The sequence below is a fragment of the Dromiciops gliroides genome, chromosome 6 (genome assembly GCF_019393635.1).
Source record: "Dromiciops gliroides isolate mDroGli1 chromosome 6, mDroGli1.pri, whole genome shotgun sequence".
Lineage (NCBI taxonomy): Eukaryota > Metazoa > Chordata > Mammalia > Microbiotheria > Microbiotheriidae > Dromiciops > Dromiciops gliroides.
The window spans coordinates 5,991,273-6,013,220 of NC_057866.1; the positions used below are offsets into that span (position 1 = coordinate 5,991,273).

Below are 21,948 nucleotides of genomic sequence, written 5' to 3' on the forward strand. Positions count from 1 at the left end.
TTGACCTTTTTTTGTATCCCTAGGGCTTTTTTTTTTTTTGTATCATCTGCCCGGTGGTGCAATGGATAGAGCACTGGTCCTGAAATTGCGAGGACCTGAATACAAAGCTCACCTCAGACACTTACTAGCTGTATGACCCTGGGCAAATCACTTAACCCCTATTGCCTTAAACGTCCAGGGCCACCTCCAGTTGTTCTGATCCATGTCTTGCCACTAGACCCAGGTGGCTCTGGAGGAGTGATGTTGATGACCTTGCACAGCCCTCCCTCACTTAAATCTGATTCAGTGCAAGTCATGGTATCACCCCAATGGTCCTTTTCAAGAATGAAGGACAAGGGGGCAGCTAGGTGGCACAGTGGATAAAGCACTGGCCATAGATTCAGGAGTACCTGAGTTCAAATCTGGCCTCAGACACTAGACACTTACTAGTTGTGTGACCTTGGGCAAGTCACTTAACCCTCATTGCCCAGCAAAACAAAACAAACAAACAAACAAGAATGAAGGACAAACAACAACAACAACATCCCCAGGACTTAGGACAGTGCCTGGAACATAGTAGGTGCTTAATAAATGTCTATTAACTACTTATAAGTATTTGTCTCTCCCACTAGGATGTAAGCTCCTTTAAGGCAAGAATTGTTTCATTTGTAACCTTGTATCCCCAGTGCTTAGTGCAGTGCCCAGCAAATAGTAAATTCTTAATTCATACAATACATAATGATAAAAGAGATGACACTGGAAGATGAGCCCCTCAGGTGAGAAGGTGTCCAATACACTACTGGGGATGAGCAGAGGACAATTACTAGTAGCTCCAGTGTTAATAAAGCGGCTGGGCCAAAATTGTAAGGAAACTCAGTTGTGGATGTGTCTGGAAATGAAAGGAAAGCCCAATGCTGCAAAGATCAATATTGCACAGGAACCTGGGAGGTAAGATCTATGAGCCAAGATAAGCTAGATGGGGTCAAACAGGAGATGGAAATATTAGACATTGATACCTCGGCTATCAGTGAAATTAAATGGATGGGAATGGGTGAATTTAATTCAGCTGATCTTTATATAGAATACTGTGAGCAAGGATCCCTTAGAGGAAATGGAATAGCCCTCATAGTCAATAAAAGGGTATGAAAAGCAGTACTGGGCTATAATCTCAAACATGACTGAATGATAGCTCTTCAAATCCAAGGCAAAAAGTTCAACAACACAGTAATACAAGATTATGCTGCAACCATTGATGCCAAAGAGGCCAAAGCTGATCAGTTCTATGAAGACCTACAACATCTCTTAGAAATAAGACCCCCTCAAAATATGTCACATTCATCATAGGGAATTGGAATGCTAAAGTAGGAAATCAAAAGATAATTGGGAAAAAAAGATAATTAGAATAGCAAGCAAGTTTGACCTTGGAGTACAAAATGAAGCAGGGCAGAGACTGGTAGAGTTTTATCAAGATAACTCATTGACCATAGCAAACACTCTTTTTCAACAACCCAAAAGGTGACTCTACACATTGACATCACCACATGGTCAATATAGAAATCTGATTGATTATAGACTTTGCAGCCAAAGGAAGAGAAGGTCTAACAGTTGGTTAAAACAAGACCTGGAGCTGACTATGGCCCAGGTCATGAACTTCTTATTGCAAAATTCCGAAAAATTAAAGAAAACCGAGAAAACTATCAGACCATATTGGTATGACCTAGATAACATCCTTCACGAATATGCAGTGGAGGTGATGAATAGATTTAAGAGATCAGATCTGGTAGATGTTGTGTCTGAAGAACTATGAACAGAGGTTCACAATATTGTACAGAAAGCAAAAACAACAAAAATTCCAAAGAAAAAGAACAGCAAGAAAGCAAAATGGATTCTGATGAGGCATTACAAATAGCTAAGGAAAAAAGAAAAGGGAAAGAGAAAGGATAAAGGGAAAGATATACTCAACTGAATGCAGAACTTTAGAAAATAGCAAGGAGAGATAAGGTTTCCTTAAATGAGCAATGCAAAGAAATAGAAGAAAACAATAGAATGGGAAACACAAGAGATCTCCTCAAGAAAATTAGAGATAACAAGGGAATGTTTCATGCAAGAATGGGCATGATAAGATACAAAAATGGTAGGGACTTAACAGAAAAAGAGATTAAGAAGAGGAGGCAAGAATACATAAAAGAACTATACAAGAAAGATCTTAACATCACCAATAGCTGATCTAGTGTCAGGTTACTGGAGAATGAAGTGAAGTTGGCCTTAAGAAGCATTGCTAGAAATAAGGCTAGTAGAGGTAATGGAATTCCAGCTGAGCTATTTAAAACCCTCAAAGATGATACTGTTAAAGTGCTGCACTCAATATGCCAGAAAATTTGGAAAACAGTGGCTGCTGGATTGGAAAAGATCAGTTTGTGTCCCAGTTCTAAAGAAGAGCAATGCCAAGTAATGTTGAAATTACTGAACAACTACATTAATTTCACATGTAAGCAAGGTTATGCTCAAGATTCTGCAACCTAGGCTTCATCAATGTGTAAACCAAGAATTCTGAGAAGAGCTGGCTAGTTTTGGAAGAGGAAGAGGAAATGGAGACCAAATTGCCAATATTCCTGTATTATGGAGAAAGCAAGGGAGTTCCAGGAAAACATCTACTTCTGCTTCATTGACTTCACCAAATAAAGCCTTTGATTATATGGATCACAACAAAATGTGGCAAGTCCTCAAATAGATGGGAGTCCCAGATCATCTTACTTACCTCCTGAGGAACCTGTTTATAGCTAAGAAGCAACAGTTAGAACCAAACATGAATCAACTGATTGGTTTAAGATTGGAAAAGGAGTATGACAAAGTTGTATATTATCGCTTTATCTATTTAACTTATATGCAGAGTACATCATGTGAAATGCCAGGCTGGATGAATCAAAAGCCAGAATTAAGGTTACCAGGAAAAATATCATCAATCTCAGATATGCACACGATACCACTCTGAAGGCAAAAGTGAAGACTTAAGGAGCCTCTTAATAAGGGTGAAAGAGGAGAGTGTAAAAACTGGCTTGAAGCCTAACATCAAAAAACCTAAATTTTTGGCAACTAGTCTCACCACTTCCTGGCAAAGAGAGGGAGAAGAAATGGAATCAGCATCAGATTTTATTTTCTTGGACTCAAAGATCACTGCAGATGGTGACTCCCCTTGGAAGGAAAGCTCTGGCAAATTTGGATAGCAGACTAAAAAGCAGAGATACCACCTTGCCAGCAAAGGTCCAGATAGTCAAGGCCATCGTGTTTTTTTCCTAGTAGCAATGTACATCTGTGTTGGACCATAAGGAAATCTGAGCACCAAAGAATTGATGCTTTTGAATTGTGGTCCTTGGGAAGACTTCCTTTTGTTTGTTTATTTAGAATTTTATTTTTCCCAAATTACATGTAAATACAAATTTTGACATCATTTTTTTAAACTCCGTGTTCCAAATTCTCTTCCTCCCTTCTTCCCCCTGCCCCAAGAACTCAAGCAATTCAATATAAGCTGTACATGAGCAGTCATACAGAACATTTTCACATTAGCCAGGTTGTAAAAGAAAACAGACAAAAACAAAACTTCAGATAAAGAAACTAACAAAAATTATGCTTCAGTTTGTATTCAGACAGCATCAGTTCTCTCTCTCTAGATGGACCTTCAGAGTTGTTTTGGATCATTGCATTGCTTAAAATAACCAAGTCATTCACAGCAGACCATATTGCAGTATTGCTGTTATTTTGTACATTTCACATTGCATTAGCTCATGCAGGTCTTTCCAGCTTTTTCTGATAGCATCCTGCTCATCATTTTTAAAAAGTAGTAAACTGGTGCTCACTTTGGCAGCACATATACTAAAATTGGAACAATACAGAGAAGATTAGCATGGCCCCTGTGCAAGGATGACACGCAAATTCGTGAAGCATTCCAAAAAAAAAAATGTAAACTGCATTTATATAGTACTTTAAAGAGAGATTTCCTTATAATAAACCCATGAGGTTGATTCTTGCAACAACAGTAATAGATAACATTTATATAGTACTTATACCTGACAAAGAATTTTCTTCACAGTAGCCCAGCAAAGTAAGTACCATATGTTTTATCAGCAGCAGCATCATCAATAATCACCATCAATCAACCCACATCATCATCAATCAGACATCTGCATAAATTAATCCTCATGATCATCAATCAGTCCTCATCTTCATCCAATCATCACCAATTCATCAATCAATCTTCATTACCACCATCACCATCACCATCACCATCACCACCACCATCACCACCACCATCACCACCACCATCACCATCACCACCACCATCACCACCACCATCACCACCACCATCACCACCACCACCATCACCACCATCACCACCACCACCACCACCACCACCACCACCACCATCACCACCACCATCACCACCACCATCACCACCACCATCACCACCACCATCACCACCACCATCACCACCACCACCATCACCACCATCACCACCACCACCACCACCACCACCACCACCACCACCACCACCACCATCACCACCATCACCACCATCACCACCATCACCACCATCACCACCATCACCACCATCACCACCATCACCACCATCACCACCATCACCACCACCATCACCACCATCATCACCACCATCATCACCACCATCACCACCATCATCATCATCATCATCATCATCATCATCATCATCATCATCATCATCATCATCATCATCATCATCATCATCATACATTACTCTCGCCTCTGCTTCACATTTTTTTCACAGTTACTATTGTTAACTGTTTCCCTCCATCCTATTCCCTGGGAAAGACTTCTAAGAGTCTCCTAGATGGCAAGGAGATCAAATCAGTAAATACTTAAAGAAATGAATTCAAGCTCTTCACTAGAAGTTCAAATACTGAAGCTGAAGGAGAAATACTTTGGCCACATAATGAAAAGATGGGACTCATTGGGAAAGATGCTGATGTTGGGAAAGATTGAAGGCAAAAGGAAAGGGGGATGGCAGAAGATGAGATGGAGTGTCAAGGAAGCAATGAAAATGAGCTTGGACAGACTTGGAGAGGCAGTAGAGGATAGAAGGGCCTGGCATGCTATGGTCCAGGGGATCACAAAGAGCTAGGAACAACTGAATGACACAACAACAACAATGACAACAACAACAATGATGGTGACAGCAACAAAGCATGCTTGTCGATTGATTGAGAAGATTGGACTAGATGAGTTTTGAGGTCCCTTCTGGGTTTGTGGTCCCCAAAGAACAGACACTCATTTTGATTCAATCTGATGAGCTATATTTGTATTTACAGGTAAAGGGGAGGAGGCATGACCAGATTTCTCCAGAAGAGAATCCATCCTCCCTGGAGTCTGGGCCAATTGGATGATTTTGGGGTCAGTCTCAATGTCTCAAACCCATCCCCACGGAAGCCTCAAAGACAGCTCCCAAACAACTAGTTTCCAGTTCCAGAGTTTTTACCTGGAGCTATCTTTAGTCCTTTCAACAAGGTGCTGCTGGATATGGCCACACCATCCCTGGTGAGAGGCATGGACACTGAAGGTTCCAAATAGAAGATAGCCTCATGCAGCCTCATCCCACTGGTCAGGGAACTTCCCAGTCACCACTGCCCACTTCCATATACACATCTGATAAATTGAAAATGTTTTTGATTTACACAAGTCAATTAGCACAGTACAGTGGGGAGACATCCTTGGACTACATGTCAGGAGACCTTCATTCCAGCCTTGGATTTGCTTGCTTCAAACTGTGGGAAGGACTTAGGGCAGGCCTTTTCATCTCTTGGGATTATCTCTGTTTCTTCCTCTATGAGGTAAGGATTTTGGTTTAGATCATCCAGGAATTGCCTTACTCAGACTTCATCTAGGGTATTGTGTTTATTTCTGGGCACTGCAGTTTAAGAAAGAAGCTAAGAGGAGGCAGCTAGGTGGCACAGTGGATAAAGCACTGGCCCTGGATTCAGGAGGATCTGAGTTCAAATCCGGTCTCAGATACTACTAGCTGTGTGACCCTGGGTAAGTCACTTAACTCTCATTGCCCCACAGGAAAAAAGAAAGAAGCAAATAGCTAACATTTATTAAACACTTGCCATATACTAGGCACTATATTAAGTACCAGAAATAAAGGTAAAGGCCAAAAAATCTGAACAAAACAAAACAATCTCTGATTATAAAGGGCTCAGTCTAATGAGGGAGACAATATTCAAGCAGCTACATACAAATGAGATATACAAAATTGGAGATAACCTCAGAGTGACGACAGGAAGACTAAGGAAGATCAGGAAATTCTTCTTATAGAAAGTGAGACTTTAGCTGAGACTTGAGGAAGCCAGGGAAGACAAAGGATGGAGATGATGAGAAAGCCAGTGAAAATGCCCAGAGTTGGGAGATGGAGCATTATGTGTTAGGAAGAGCCAGGAGACCAGTGGCATTGGATCAAGGAGTATGTGGAAGGAAGCAAGATGTAAGAAGAGAGAAAGATAAGAAGGGACCAGCTTAAAAGGGCTGTAAGGGCCAAATTTAATATGGGGAGAGTTAATTGGGTGGCTTACCATAATATTGGGGTTCAGGAAATAATGAGGGACCTCTAGGTCCAAAGTTTCCTCTTTTCCAAACTGTCTTTTTTAGTTATTTCTCCCAGGCTAATAAGAAAGGAGATTAACAGCCTCTTTTCCACAAACAAGTCAGGTTTTATTAATGGGAATAAAATATATAACAAAGGTGAAGTTAATAAAGACAAGGGAATAAGGGAAAAGAAAAATGGATAAGTTCCCTGCCTCTAGCAAAGACTGACTCAATCCCTAAACTTGCTTCCAGCTCAGCTAATTCGAGGAGCTGGCCTCGTTTCTATTAACTCACCACCTGGGGTCCATAGTTTCTATAGGAATTAACTGTGCAGCCCCTCTCCAGTCTGCTCTTGGAAGCTCACCAACAGGGAAAAAAGAGATCTCCTCACCTCAGCATTCTCTTTTTTACCTTTTCTCTCCCTCCCCCAAAAGGGAGGTCCTTCAAGCTGGATGGCTGAGAGAGTGGTGCCCCTGCTGATGTCAGCAGTATACGTCACTCAGGGCAGGCCAGGTGTGGCCTATATCTAATCATCCCAAGTAGGTACTTAGTCAGTTTCTCAAACAATACTAAATCAATCAGGTGGGACCCCTGGGCATCTGCCAAATTCCATTATTTTATCACAGGGCTTTAGAAGCTAAACAATGAATTTTATATTTGATTGTGGAAGTTATTGGGAACAACTGGTGCTTATTGAATAGTTGGACAATACAGCCAACCTGTGTTTTAGGAAGATCAATTTGATGGCTGAGCAGAGGATGGAATGGAGTAAGGAGAGACTGGGGGTAGATGGACCACCCCAGCAGCTATTACAATAGTCCAGGCCTGAGGAGATGAGGGCCTGCACCAGGGTGGGGTTGGAGGGCAGTGTCAGAGGACAGAATGGGGTCTTGGGCATGGGGAAGAGGAATGAGGGAGAGTAAGGAGTTGAGAGTGACACCTAGGTTTTGAGCCCAGGAGACTGAGAGGACTGTGGTACAGTTGATAGCAATAGGGAAGTTAGGAAGAGGGAAAGATTTGGGGAAAAGATAATGAGTTCTGTTTTGGACATGTTGACTCGGCAATACCACTACTAAGTCTGTATCCCAAAAGAGACAAAAGAAAAAAGAAAAGGACCTATATGTACAATATATTTATAGCAGCTTTTTTTTGGTAGCAGCAACAAATTGGACATTGAAGGGATGCCCATCAATTGAGGAATGGCTGAACAAATTATGATAGATAATTATTATGGAAAAAATAATTCTGATGGAAAACTATTCTGCTATAAGAAATAGCAAAGGGGATGGGTTCAGAAAAACCTGGGAAAACTTATATGAACTGATACAAAAGTGAACTGAAGCAGGAAAACACTATACATAGCAACAATATTGTAATAACAACCAATTGTGAAAGACCTAGCTACTCTTATCTGTGCAATGATCCATGACAATTCCAAAGTACTCATGATGAAAAATTCTATCCACTTCCAGAGAGAACTGATAGACTCTGAGTGCAGACTCAAGCATGATTTCTTTTATTTTTCTTGCTTTCCCCCACCCACAACACGCCTAATATGGAAATGTTTGGGATGACTTCATAAGTATAATGGCTATCATATAGCTTGTCTTCTCACTGGGTGGGGGAAGGGCTAGAGGGAGGAAAATAATTTGGAACTGAAAATAAAAATTTTTAAAATTTATTTATTTCTAAGCATAGAGAGAGAAGTTTCAGTTGGGTTATGATGTCCAGAGAGTTAAGACTACAAAGAGTTAAGAAGAGAGAGGAGAAGTGGAGGCACCTAATATAGATGGCCTTCTCAAGAAGGTTAGCCAAAAAAGATAGAGGGCAATTATTAATAGGGATGGATGCATCGCATAAGAGGTTTTTGAGCATGGGGGAGACATGGGCATGTTTGTGGGCAGGGAAACAGCTGGTAGACAGAGAGAGATTGAAGATAAAAGTGAGTGAGGGAATCTGCTGGAGAAGACAGGCTGGAATAGGATCACTCTTGCAGGTTGGGAGAGAGGAGAAGGGTTACTTCTCCATGTGAGATGGGGGGAAGATGGAGATGATGGCAGAAGGCATCTGGATGATGAGGAGAAAGGGAGATGAAGGCAGTTTCAGAGAATGACATCATTTTTTTTTCAGTGAAATATGAGGCAAAGTTCTCAGTTGGAGGATGAGGGAAGCAGGAGCCATGGGAGGCTTGAGGGTTAGTGAAAAGGTTTAGAAAAGCTGCTGAGGAGAATGGGATAGTGAGTTGATTAGGGGAGTGTAGAAAGATTGCCTTGCCCCAGTGAAGACCCTGATGAGATTATGTAATATAAATAGTGGACCTAGCCAGCATGGATTTGTGATTTTTTCCAGCTTCATTCAGCAACATGTGTGTAGGAACAAAAGCAGTTGAAGGTGGGAGTGATCCAAGGCTGAGACTTGGCAGGGCAAGATCTTTGGAAGGAAAAGGGGGCAAGGGACTCATGAGAAGGGGATAGTTTACAGTTGAACTATTTCACTAGGGGGTCAATATAGGGAAGGGAGGAGACTGTAGCCAGTGCAGGAGTGATGGCCTGGGAAAGCGCAGAGGGGTGGAGGGCCTAGAGGTCACAGTGAGGAGAAAGAACAGAGTTTGGGGGTGCAGTGCAGAGAGAAATGGAATGACGAGATTGTGATCAGACAAAAGGAATTTCAGAGTTTATGAATATGGAAGTGGTGTCTTTGGATGGTGGCAAGGTCAAGGATGGTATGACTATCTCTGTGTGTAGCTGAGGTTGGGTGAAAGAGGTCAGAGGTAAAGGAATAAGTTCAGAAATTGGAAGGTTAGGGTGTTTGAGGGAATATCAAAATGCATGTGGAAGTTCCCTAGTACAATGGCAGGAGCTGGAGAGGAAAGACTGTGCACCAATCACTGAAGAAGAAAGGAGAGTGTCCTGGAAGTCAGTAGACAAGAGCTCTCAGAATCTTCACTGGGTAATCAACATTGATTGAATGGATTCCAAATGATGAGAGGTTACTGAGCTATGGTGGTAGTGGGAAAACCTGAAAATGGCAATGGAAAACAAAAAGGATTCCAACTTCCCCATGGCAACCAGGGAGGTAGGGATACAGATTAAAATGAAGCCACTGCAAGAAAGGATGACCGGGGAGGCTGGATCCTCAGAAGGCAGATCCCTTTGAGTGAAAGAAGAGCGAGTGCTAAAGGAATGTTTTAAGATGAAAAGCAGTTCATTACCTATGGAACAGGCATTTCAGAGAGCACAGGAAAAAGGGTGGGTAATTTGGGAATGGGATATTTGTGGGATTGGTTTGAGGGGGCTAGGAATAAGAGAACAGGCAGGGAGGGACTGAAAATAAGCTTTGAACAATGGCAGCCTGTGGTTCAGATCACTGAGATATTGAGAGAATGATGGAGTGGGAGTGTATTAATAATTGAGGAATGAGTTCAGGCATGTTATCATTGTTTGTAGGGATTCAGTCCTGGGTTGGAGTTGTCCCAGAGCATCAGATAGCTAAGCATAGATGGAAAGTGGAGGAGGCAGGGGAGCAGAAGAAAAGGCAACTGCTGTGGAGATGTAGGTGGTTGGTGAGTGGGTCTGGAACACAATGGAATGGTTGCTTGGGGAATAACTGGAGAGTGTCCTGCAGAGCAGCCAGAATGGTGATGGGTCTCTTGAGTCTATGTTATGTAGATCATCTGAAGGAATTAGAGATATTTAGCCCAGAACAGATGAGAACCATCTTCAAGTATTTGGAGGAAGAAGTAGCTTTGTTCTCCTTCAGGGCAGAACCAGGAGCCATGAGGGAAAGTTGCAAAGAGCCTGCTTTAGTCTTAATGTCTAATAATGAGCTGTCCTAATGTGGCAGGGCACTCTTGAGTGGTCATGAGTGTCCCTTTCTTGGAGTCCACCAAGGCTGGATGACCAGTTGTTTGTGATGTTGCAGAAGGTCTTGTCATTCAGGTATGATCTAGCCTAGATGGTCCCTGAGAATTCTTCCCGATTTGGAATTTGTGCTCCCATGAATTCATCTTCAAAAGGGCCATTTTAGGAACTGGCCAAGATAATACACTCAGGGCCAGTTTATAAACCCTATCCACCTAAACGCCAAGTCAGCAAGATCACAACATGTCTCTGTGACCTTCTGTGGTGAGTCATACTGCCTCCTGAAGATAGAATACCATTTTAAAGAAGTGGAAACTGCAGTCCTTAGGATACTCCTTGCCTAGAATCATAGAGTAAGTCAGATCAGAAATCTAGAGCTGAAAGAGACCTCAGATGCCATCTATTTAAATCCTGCACAGCACACTGCCTAACACATATTAGGCACTTAATAAATATCTGTTGAGTCATTTGTTGATAAATCCCCTCATTTTATAGCTGAGTAAAGTAAGACTTGAGGAGGTGACTTTCTTCAAGATTACATAGTTGTAAGAGTCTAAAGGGGCAGCTAGGTGGCACTGCAGTGGATAGAGTGCCCAGCCTGGAGTCAGGAAGATTCATCTTCCTGAGTTCAAATCTGGCCTCAGACACGTACTATCTGTATGACCCTGGGCAAGTCACTTCACCATGTTTGCCTCACTTCCTCTTCTGAAAAATGAGCTGGAGAAGGAAATGCAAAGCATGTCAGTATCTTTGCCAAGAAAACCCCAAATGGGGTCACAAAGAGTCAGGCACAGCTAAGTAACAACAGAGTGTCCAAGGTGGGTTTTAAACCCAGATCCTCTGACTCCAGAGTTGGGAGATTGAAGTTATGTTTGGTTCTGCCACTGTATCTCAACCCAGGGTTTTTTCTTCTATATCATTGCCCTTGTTTCCAAGAAAATCATCCCTTTAAGGAGTACTAGGGGCCTTTGGAAATACTCCCCAGGTCGGGTCCCTCCCAGTCACAAAGAGTATACAACTCATTCTTCAAAGAGACTGGAATCCAGGAAGAACATTCTATTTTGGTCCCACTAAAGGGGGAAGAGAGGAGAGATGAGGCCACCCAAAATACAAACCAAGCCATAGTTCCATTGGGGGAATTCAGAGGGGGAAAGACAAGTGTGCCAAAGATTCCTAACTCTGGTCTACTTGGTCAAGTCATCCATCTCTTTCATCTCTGCTTCTTAGCAGAGCCCAAGTTCTGAACTGAGATGGACAAAGGGAGATAGCTAGAGGACGATGTCTTTTTGAGCCCACACAAGCATTTCTGATGTACTTGGGAAGTAAAAAGAGATGGGCAAAATGAGATTGAGCCCCACTTTGGGGAACAGAAACTCTGGTGTTTCTGGGATCACCAAGGATATCCCAGACTGAAACACAGAGTCTTGAGAAACTCAGGCAGTGTCTACGCCCCACCATCTGGATAAAACAACAACAACAAAAATGCAGGCACACATCCATCCAGATGTGTAAAAACATCTGGTTGTTGTGGTGTTCTGTGGACATAGCCTCCTTCCCTGTGCCTCTGTGCTCTGCTGAATTCTTGGACGGTTCCAGTAAGCTCAGGAGAAGCCAAAGACTTTCCAGGAATGGAAGGGAAAAAAGAAGAAAAGAATGTTAAGAAAGGTTGAAACGAGGAGGCTGGATTCCATTGCCAGCCTCGTTGGAGGTGAGGCTCCACAGGTGAACAGGGGCTCAGTTCAGAGTACCGCAGAGGCTGCCTGTTCACTGTGAGAGGCACAGTCACAAAAAGGAATTAAAAATTCAATGTTAAAACCTAGAATATGTGGTGTATAAGAAGTTAAGAATGCATAGCAATGCACTGTGGGCAGCCCTTGCATATTATGCTGAAGCTGTCTACACCTGCCAAGTATCTCCATATAATGATGTCTCTACATCTGGCGAGACCTTCATGCTGACAGTTTATTTTAAAATCTATTTTCTTATAGAATTATTGTTTAGAGCTGGGAGGAGTCTTAAAGACCAATTAGCCCAGGGTTCTTCACATTTTTCGTGTCCTGGACTCCTTGGGGAGTCAGCCTCGGAGGTGAAGTCAATGGACCCCTTTGCAGAAGCAGGTTTTTAAAATTCATGAAATAGAATATGTATAGTTACAAAGGAGACCCATTATACTGAAACAAGGTCATCAGAATATAAAAAAACTAAGTCCCCAGAATCTAGATCAAGAAGCCCTGGCTAGTCCAACCCCTTCATTTTGCAAATGAGGAAGGAAGTTCCTGGGGTAGTAAATGGCGATGATGGGAACTGACCCCCAAGAACTTGACCCCAAACTCAGAGCATTTCTGCCACCCACACTTAGTGTTCACAGAGGAACATCCTGAAAGTGGGCAGGGCAAGAGTTACTTCCCCCATTTAAGAGAGGAGGAAATTGAGGTCCAAGAATCCAATGGGCAAATTTGTCTTGTCATAAACTTGGTGGGACCAAGGCTATGTGCAAGACCCTGCCAAAGTGGAGACTCCTTCCAGGAGCTGACATCCTGCTGAGGTGACACAAGTTAACTGATATGGAGAGACGTGGTCCTTTGAACAAGGAAAGAAAGCTAGTGTAACCAGGTTCTAGTCTAGTAATGGTGTGGTTGGAAAATATTCCCCCCCTGTGTAGCCAAAACTAGGGATGTCTTCCTAAAGGCATGAATCATCTTTGATTCTTTGTACCTTATTTGGTGATTTCTCCTCCCACAGGCCTCAGTAAGAGATCAGGCTATAAGGGGTCTTTAGGCCTTTCCCCCATCTAGGTCATGTGGCCCTGAGAAAGAGCCCTGGGCTTTTGACCTCCATCTTGGGTTGAAGGGAGTGGAGTCTTCAACCTGGGGACTTTGTGAGCCACAGGAATCTCAGAGTACGAATCCAGAACTTCTTTCTTTCTTTCTTTCTTTCTTCCTTTCTTCCTTCCTTCCTTCCTTCCTTCCTTCCTTCCTTCCTTCCTTCCTTCCTTTCTTTCTTTCTTTCTTTCTTTCTTCCTTTCTTCCTTTCTTCCTTTCTTCCTTTCTTCCTTTCTTCCTTTCTTCCTTTCTTTCTTTTTTTTTGTGAGGCAATTGGGATTAAGTGACTTGCCCAGGGTCACACAGCTAGTAAGTGTTAAGTGTCTGAGTCCGGATTTGAACTCAGGTCCTCCTGAATCCAGGGCTGGTGCTCTATCCACTGCACCACCTAGCTGCCCTGAGTCCAGAACTTTGCAGTCAACCCAGAGCTGATGCTCTGAGGAGCAAGGCATGATCTTCAGGAGTGACCTTCTGGACCCAGAGCAGCAAAAGCTGAGACAAGGACATGCCACAGTCATGCCACATCTGGGCAGGAACTTGGTGGAACCAAAGCTCTGTGGGAGCAGAGCTAGGCTTGAGCTCACTCCCTCACCAGAGATGGAGGTGGAATTCCCACTGAGGTATTGGGAGAAAAGTTTGCATTTGGTATGGTGTGATCATCTTTGAAGTAAATACCCCTTTGTAAAAGCTATTAGATGTTTAGTGACTAAGGGCAGTAGAGAATAGACACCCTAACCCCTCAGGGTTACCCCCTAGAAGCCTCTGGGAGAGGAGCCAGGGCATACACACTGCACTAGAAACCAGGGGGATCAGGACTGGCTTCTCTTGGAGGTGACACAAAAGCTCAGTATTGAAGGAAGCCAAGTGACCCACTGGAAGCCATGGATCCTGTGCAGGGACATTGGGGAGGGGGTAAGAAGCAGGTCCCCAGTACCTAGCTCAGTTTATTCTTCCCATGAATTAGTAGGAGAGGAGAGAACTTCCAGGGCACTGAGTAGGCTCCCGGGGAGGACAGAACACCTTGAGTTCAAGCCACGTGTCATGAATAGGATTTGAAGCCAGGCCTCTTGGCTCTGAGCCCAAGGCTCTCTCCCATACATGACACCACCACCATCACGTTCTTGAAAATCATGAAAATCGCCAGGGTCCTTGACTCTTTGGAGGCCGTTGATGCCTAAGGGTGTTCCCAGCATCACAGAATGAGAGCTAGAAGGGACCCAGAGACCCTTATTCTATGGATGGGGAGAACTGAGGCCCAGAGGGGAAATGACTTCCAGAAGACCTCACAGTAACAGGCTCACAATTTGAATGCAGATCTTCCAATTCACTTCCAATTCACTGTTCCCTTCATAGTACCATGACACTTGTTGCCAGTGTAGACATAATTCTCTTCCATGGGTCCCCATGAATTTCTCCCCAGGTGACCAGTCTGCTGGTCTTGAGGCCCCTGTGCTTAGCTAGACAAGTCCCTAGAAGCAGACGCATGCCCATCTGAAGGGAACATCAGACAGTGAGTATTTCAGGCATGTTCCCCATTGTCCTGGGTCCCCAGAGCAGGCTTTGGTACTTAGGGGAGGAGAACTTGAAGAGGGATTATCCTTGCTCTGCTTGGCCCCAGTGAGCAGAACAGTGTGGTCCAGGGATGATGAGGGTGTCCGAGAAAGCTTCCCAGTAAAGCCCCCTGTCCATGAGTGTTTGGGGAGGTTCTGCCATCGGGCCTGTCCTCACTCTGTGACATAACCCTTCCTCAGTCACTAACCTCCTCTCCCTCCCCACCCCCCATGACTTTCTGTGTACTTTCTATTTCAACCTGACTTATCCTGGAGCATGTATGTCTCTGACAGTGCATCAACTCTGTGCCAAATGCCATCTGGGGACTGTGGACAAGTCACCCAGATGCTCCAGGTCTCCATTTTCTCCTCTGTACAATGAGGGTGATGGATTAGATGACCGACCATAAAGGTCCCTTCTGGTCCTAAATCTGTGATCTTAGATGCCATTTCTGTTCTCTCAGCCTCAGTTTCTGCCTCTGGAAAATGGGGCTGATGACAAGCTTTCCCCTCCCCCCCCAGGTTGTGGGCCTTTGTAAACTGAGACAGGCTGTATGGGGGTGAGGGGTTATGATCACTTCCTCCCACTCTGCTCACCCGCCCCATCCCCCCCAGGATTCACATGCTACTTCCCCCTCCCACCCCAGAGGATAGGGATGAGGTAATAGGCCGATGCCCAGCTCCAGGGCTCCCCCACAAAGACCCCTTCTCTCCCCGACATGCTGCCACATTCCTCCCACATTCTTCTGGCCTACGCCGCACAACTGGACAATAGCGAGCCCTCTTTTATTCCTCAGCCTTGCTTCTGGGGACAGAACTGGGTTGACAACAGAGCCTGTTCTCACTCCCGAAGAATTCCAAAAATTGAGCAATTCGAGTCCAGCCTGTGACTTTTCGGAGGCAGCCCAGAGTCCAGGGTTTGGGAGCTTGAACATTTCAGGGTGCTCTTGTTGCCGTTGGGTTGGGCTGATGTTCCTGGGAAATTTCGTGGAGGGGAGGGGGAAACATGTCGAAAACATCCACAAAGGAAAGAAACCCCAGGATACTCCAGACTGACAAGCCCCTGGCCCAGCGAATGGTTTTGTGGGTGTGCATGTGCTGGTGATAAAAAGCCACCTAAAGGCTGATCATGCCAGTGTGTGCAGGTGAAGACAAGGCGGTGGGGGGGGGGGCTGACCCATTCTGGGCTTCCCTTGACCCATTCCATGAACTTGTGACATATCAGAACTGGGAGGGCACTCAGAACAGGTTACTGAGAAAAGAAGCTTTGGAGTGAAAAGATTGGGGTTCATTTCTTACCTGTGTGATTTGGGGAGCCAGGTGGTGCCACAGTACACAGAGCTCTGGGCCTGGAGTCAGGAAGACTCATTATCCTGAGTTCAAATCCAGCCTCAGACACTTCCTAGCTGGGTGACCCTGGGCAAGTCACTTCCCCCTGTCTGCCTCAGTTTCCTCATCTGTAAAATGGGTCAGAGAAGTAAATGGCAAACTGCTCCAGTATCTTTGATAAGAAAACCTCAGATGGGATCATGAAGAGTCAGACGCAACCAAAAAATGACTAAACAACCATCTTCGTGTCAGTTTCCTCCTTTGTCAGATGGGTGTGTTGTAGGACATGACTGCTGAGGTTCCTTTCGTCTCTAAGTCTATGATTAGATGACCCTATGACTAGGATTCAGATCACAACTCCATTCCAAAGAACATGAAATGTGAGAGCTGGGAGATGCCTTAGAACATAGAACACAGGGTGGAAGATCTGGGAGAGACCTTAGAACACAGAGTATGGAATGTTAGAGTTGGGAGGGACCTTAGACTATGACAAGACCTCTACCTGCCCCTTCTCACCACTCGTGATAGTACCTTGTCCCTTTTCCCTTGGGGGGGGGGAATTGCTAGGGGGTGGGGTAGATAATCTATCAATTTATTTATGTCAAGTGAACTCTCCACCAGTGGCCCTCCCCCTCCCCCCCCCAGCCCCAAGCCTCTATGGAGGGCTCACAACAATTGTTCCAGTTGGGAAGATGAGGGTGGAATTTGGTCCACTGGGGTCGGTGGAAGGCACTCCCTCCTCACCCTCCCACTTCTTACAGTCCTATTTTTTCTTCAAAACTGCTCAGGTGACACCTTCTACATGAAGACATTCCCCAGCAAGGGCTAGCCTTCCCCTCCAATTTATTCTGTATTTATCTTTAAAATTGTATTATTTTGTATCTATTTATTTATGTATGTTTTGTCTCCCCGATAGAATGCGTGTTTTTAGAGGGTAGGCAATGTCTCAGTTTTGTCTTTGCATCCCCAATACCTATCGCAGTGGTTAGCACACAGTAGGTGCTGATGGAGCGATTTAGAGCTAAAGATGTGGGGGCTACCTAGTACAGGGCTTCTTAAACTTTTCCCACTCATGACCCCTTTTTGCCTGAAGTTTTTCTGTGACCCCAGCCATATAGGTACATAAAATAGGTATACAGAACCTTCTACTGTTGCCAAATTTTTCGCCACCTCCACATTCAGTTACTCAACCCCAGGTGGGGTGACAACCCACAGTTTAAGAAGCTGGGATCTAGTACAACCCTCTCACTTTAGAGATGATAAGACCAAGATCCAGGACAGGTAAGAGCCTCACTAATAGCCACACAGTGAGCATGTGTCCCATGTGTGTCCCCTCAGATCTCTCTGAGCCCAATGCTACCTCTCACAGAGGAAGCAGAACCTTAGGGCATATTTGCCCCACTGAGTTATGCCCTGACCTCGTAGAAAGGGTCAGATGTGCACAGGGCACTTTGGAAATCTTTGAAGTGCTACAAATATGGAGGAGGAAGCTGAGCAGTGCAGGGATTCGAGAGATGGACCTGGGATTGGGAAGATCTGAGTTCAGATCTTACTTTGGTCACTAACTAGTTGTGTCACTGTGGGTGAGTCTCTTAAGCCTTAGTTTATTCATCTGTAAAATTCCCAGGGTTGTTGGGAGAAGTGAATGAGAAAATATATGTAAAGTGCTTCACAAGCAAGGAAGAGCTATACAAATGCTGGTATTATTGTTATTGTTTATTAGTTATTACCTGATTCATTCATCAAACACTGGCAAGAGTAATTTTCTCTCTGAAAGGCATCGCTAAATTTACAGCATCCCTTCTTCCCCTGGGCTTCATGGGGGGCTATGGATTGTGCTAAAGGAATCTGTCTTCCAGCTTGCCGAGGGAGGCCCACCCACCCTTCCCTTTTGTTCTGGGCCTTGGCTTTTGTGGGTGGGTCTGCCGGTGGATGAAGAAGGAGAGAAACATCAGTGAAGGCGCCTGGGATGGCGTCATGGAGAAAAACAACAATGGGAAAATGACAATCCAAGGAAGGCGAAAGATCTAGTCCCAGGGCTTCCTGTTTTCACTGATTGTTTATTCAGATGGTCACTGATAATCCAGCTGGATGGAGGGATAGCCCCCACCAACACATAGGAGGAGAGTTTCTCCTCTTAGTTTTGTTCAGAGCCAAATGTTGCATCAACGCAGGTCCATCTGCTGGACCATCCACTCTGGCTAGGCCCCCGAATTATGGAGCTGGATTGAGAAGAATGACAGGGTAATCATGTGACACCAGACCCACCTCCTTATAGTTTGGGGGAGATTGGGTCATCCAGCAGTCTAGAACGACTGTTAACCTGAACCCACCTTGGAAAGTGCATTGGGTTTCAATGACTGAGTGATGGAGAGAAGGGAAGATTACAAAGTGATGCTTAATGAGCTCCCAGAATCATGGAACCTCAGAGCAATCAAGTCCAACCTGTACCTGACCAAGAATCTGAACAACCTGCCTGATGACTGGTCATTCCACCTTTGCTTGGAGCCCCCCAGAGAAGGAGCTTCCTCCCTTCTGAGGTAGCCCCTTTCAGCACTGCACAACTCTCCTTTGGGGATCGCATTTCCCTTCATTCCCTGCCATCAACCAATCCTTCAGCAAGCATTTATTGGGCACCTTCTATGTACGAAGCATTTTGGGGGGCACCATGGTAGAGACAGGAGAAACATGGGACACACACTCTGTCCTCATGGGATCTACATGAGGAGATTAGAAATAATACTCCATATGTTGACCTACTGTGATGGACTATATTCTTCTCACCAATGCAATGGTACAGAAGAGTTCCAGGGAACTCATGATAGAAGAGGATCTCCAAATCCAAGAAAAAAAAAGAAAGAAAGAACTGTGGAGTATAGATGCTGATTGAACCATATTATTTCTTTTGTTTTGGGTGCTGTTGTTTTTTTTTTTCTATTTTGAGGTTTTGCATCACTGCTCTGATTTTTTTCTCTTGTAACAGGATTAATGCAGAAATAGGATTGATGTTATTATGTGTATATATATATATGTGTGTGTATATATCTATATCTATATGTATATGTATAGAGATATATAGATATAACCTATATCGGATTACCTGCTGTCTAGGGGAGGGGGGAGGGAGGGAGAAAAATCTGAAATTGTAAAGCTTGTATAAACAAAAGTTGAGAACTATCTTTACATGTAACGGAAAAAATAAAATACCTTATACATAAAAAAAGAAATAATACTCCATAAACCAACTGGAAATAGTAACTGTCTACTCTCTTTAAAGGGTATATGGGGCATGCTGGAGGGGACAAAGCTGGAGAAGTCTATGGGGGTATAATGACAAGTTCTTTTTCTCTGGGGCCATCTTGTCATCCACTCCTTCCCATCTGAAATAGCACTTTTACATGGAACTTGGCATGGCCCCTGTCCTTTGAGGAGTTAAGCCCCTCAACTTTGAAGTTGGGTGGAATGGTCTTGCTTGGGGAGTCAGTGAGTATAAATTTAATGTCCTACTCTATCCAACTGGCCACAGAACACCAAACCACAGCATGCTTGACTTTCTATCTAGCTTTTTACCTGAGACTTCTTGACATCTGCCCTGCTGTCCTCTCTCCCCTCTCCATCCTCACTCTAAGCTCAGCAATAAAGCCAATGCTACCATGTTGTTTATGGTACTGGTGTAACAATTGATTATTCTGTGGAACAACTCACCATCTCTACAGGTCTTCAGATGCTCTGTTTCCTGGCTACCACTCCAGTGTGCGCTATCTCCTCTGTTAGAATGTAAGTTCTTTGAGAAGAAGGATGATTTTTCTTTTAAATTTGTATTCCCATCATTTGGCCCAGTACCTGGCATGAAGTCAGCATTTAATGAATGCTTTTCCCCTCATTCATCCATTCATTTGAACAGTCACTGAAAGTCAAGCCAAAAGATATAGCAATGACTGAAGAAGCATCACCGTTCCTTCTTAATCTCCAGGTGGGGAGTGTTCGGGATGTGGGTGGTACGGGTCATCCTCATACACTTATTAGACCCATCACTGAGCACCGGAGAAAGGAGCTTCCTTATCCCATAACTTCCACCTGAGACTTGAAAAAGAAAGTTTTGGGATAAATAAAAGGAAGTCTCATCATGTCGAGACCAGAGTCCTAGAAACAAGGATTCAGAACCATAAGAGACATTGGACACTGTCTAGTCTAATTTTTAGTTGACCAAGAATCCCTTCCACAAGATGTTGGAGAAGTGGTCACCCATACTTCAATTGAACCCTTCCAATGAGGGAGATCGCCCCTACTACTTATGACAACCCATTACGCTGAAATAGCTGTTGGTGTTAGGAATTGGAGGCTTCATGGTGCAATGGATAGAACACCAAACATGAAGAACAACCTAAGCTTGAAACTTGCCTTGGAAACTAATTAGCTGTATAACCCTAGGCAAATCAACCTCTCTGAGTCTCACGTTCCTCATCTATAAAATGGAAATGATTCTGATAGCACCTATATCATAGAGTTATCAAGGGCATCCAAAATACTATGGCTTCCTAGCACTGAAAACTTGGATTTGGCAGTGAGGATCCCCTGCTTGCCATGGACTCTCTTGTACCATCACCATCTGGTGTTTGAAACTCTTGCAGCTTCATTTCCCATTTTTGTCTCTATCTCAGCTGCCATGCACACACACACACACACACACACACACACACACACACACATAAGAAAGAGGGAGAAAACTGTGGACATCCACCAAACCAGATGCCACAGACTGGGGGCTCCTGAACTTTTTTTGTTCCCCACATTTCTTGGCTTTCAGTAAAACTTCCCATGCCTCCTCATCAATATAAAAGCAAATATATTCTAGAGTTGACCATGCACAGGCAACTAAGAAATACAATTTAAACATAATTTTTCATGAATATAACTTTATTTCATTTGTGTTTTTAATGTAATAAAGTTGTTAAATGTATCTTAGAACACAGTCAAATGAATAGTAAAATTCTCAGTTCTGTTTCTAGAACATGGCCCTTGAAGGGGATGTCTAATTTATAAGAACCAAGAGAGGTAAAAAGGAGGGAGAGGAGTGGTAGAGTGGCCATCTACACTAAGAGAAATATATCCATATGGCAACGTTCAGGAACCAAAGTGAGAGAAGCATGGTGTAGAACACTTAGTTGAAGATCAACGGAGATAGAAATGGGAAGAATATTCCCATTGAAATGCCCTACAGACCACCTGGACAGAAAGAGGAAATAGATGAGTTCAGGAAAGATATGATAAACCTTTCAAGATCATATAACATAGTGATGTAACAGGGGTATGCCATTGGTCATGCATTGAAAAGAGTCAGGATCCTCCTTGCTGCTTCCAGGGACACACATGCTCAGCACTAGAGGACTTTGAGATGACTGAGCCAACCCTCTGTCCCTGAGATGTCAAAGAGAGAGGAGGTTGTGTCAAAGATTATTGACCACTAAGCCAGGAAGAGCTAGTAGTTTTTAAAGGGAGAGATGACATTCATTCTCATGCTCTTCTTTTTCTCTCAGGCTTGGAACTTTCTCTGGGATGTCTCCAGAACAATTGTTACTTTTCATGCATTAAGCATATGTGATGGTTAGGTGATCCTGAGACTGGATCTCCTAGCCCTGGCTACTTCTTGCTTTATATTTCCTTTCTTAGGCATAAGTGACTGAACATTGAAAAGGGTTTTGCACAAATAAAACCAGTGTAGCCAAGATTAGAAGGAAAGCAGAAAATTGGGGAAATTTATAGACAGTTTATTGGATAAAGGTCTCATATCTCAAATGT

At 43.8% G+C, this 21,948-nt stretch overlaps 1 non-coding gene across 1 annotated transcript; it reads left to right on the plus strand.

Annotated features, from left to right (window-relative positions):
* The first annotated feature begins 3,825 nt into the window (after nt 1-3,825).
* Nucleotides 3,826-3,932, plus strand: LOC122733227. The gene has a single exon (XR_006353809.1). It is a non-coding gene; the product is annotated as a U6 spliceosomal RNA (small nuclear RNA).
* Nucleotides 3,933-21,948: the final 18,016 nt, after the last annotated feature.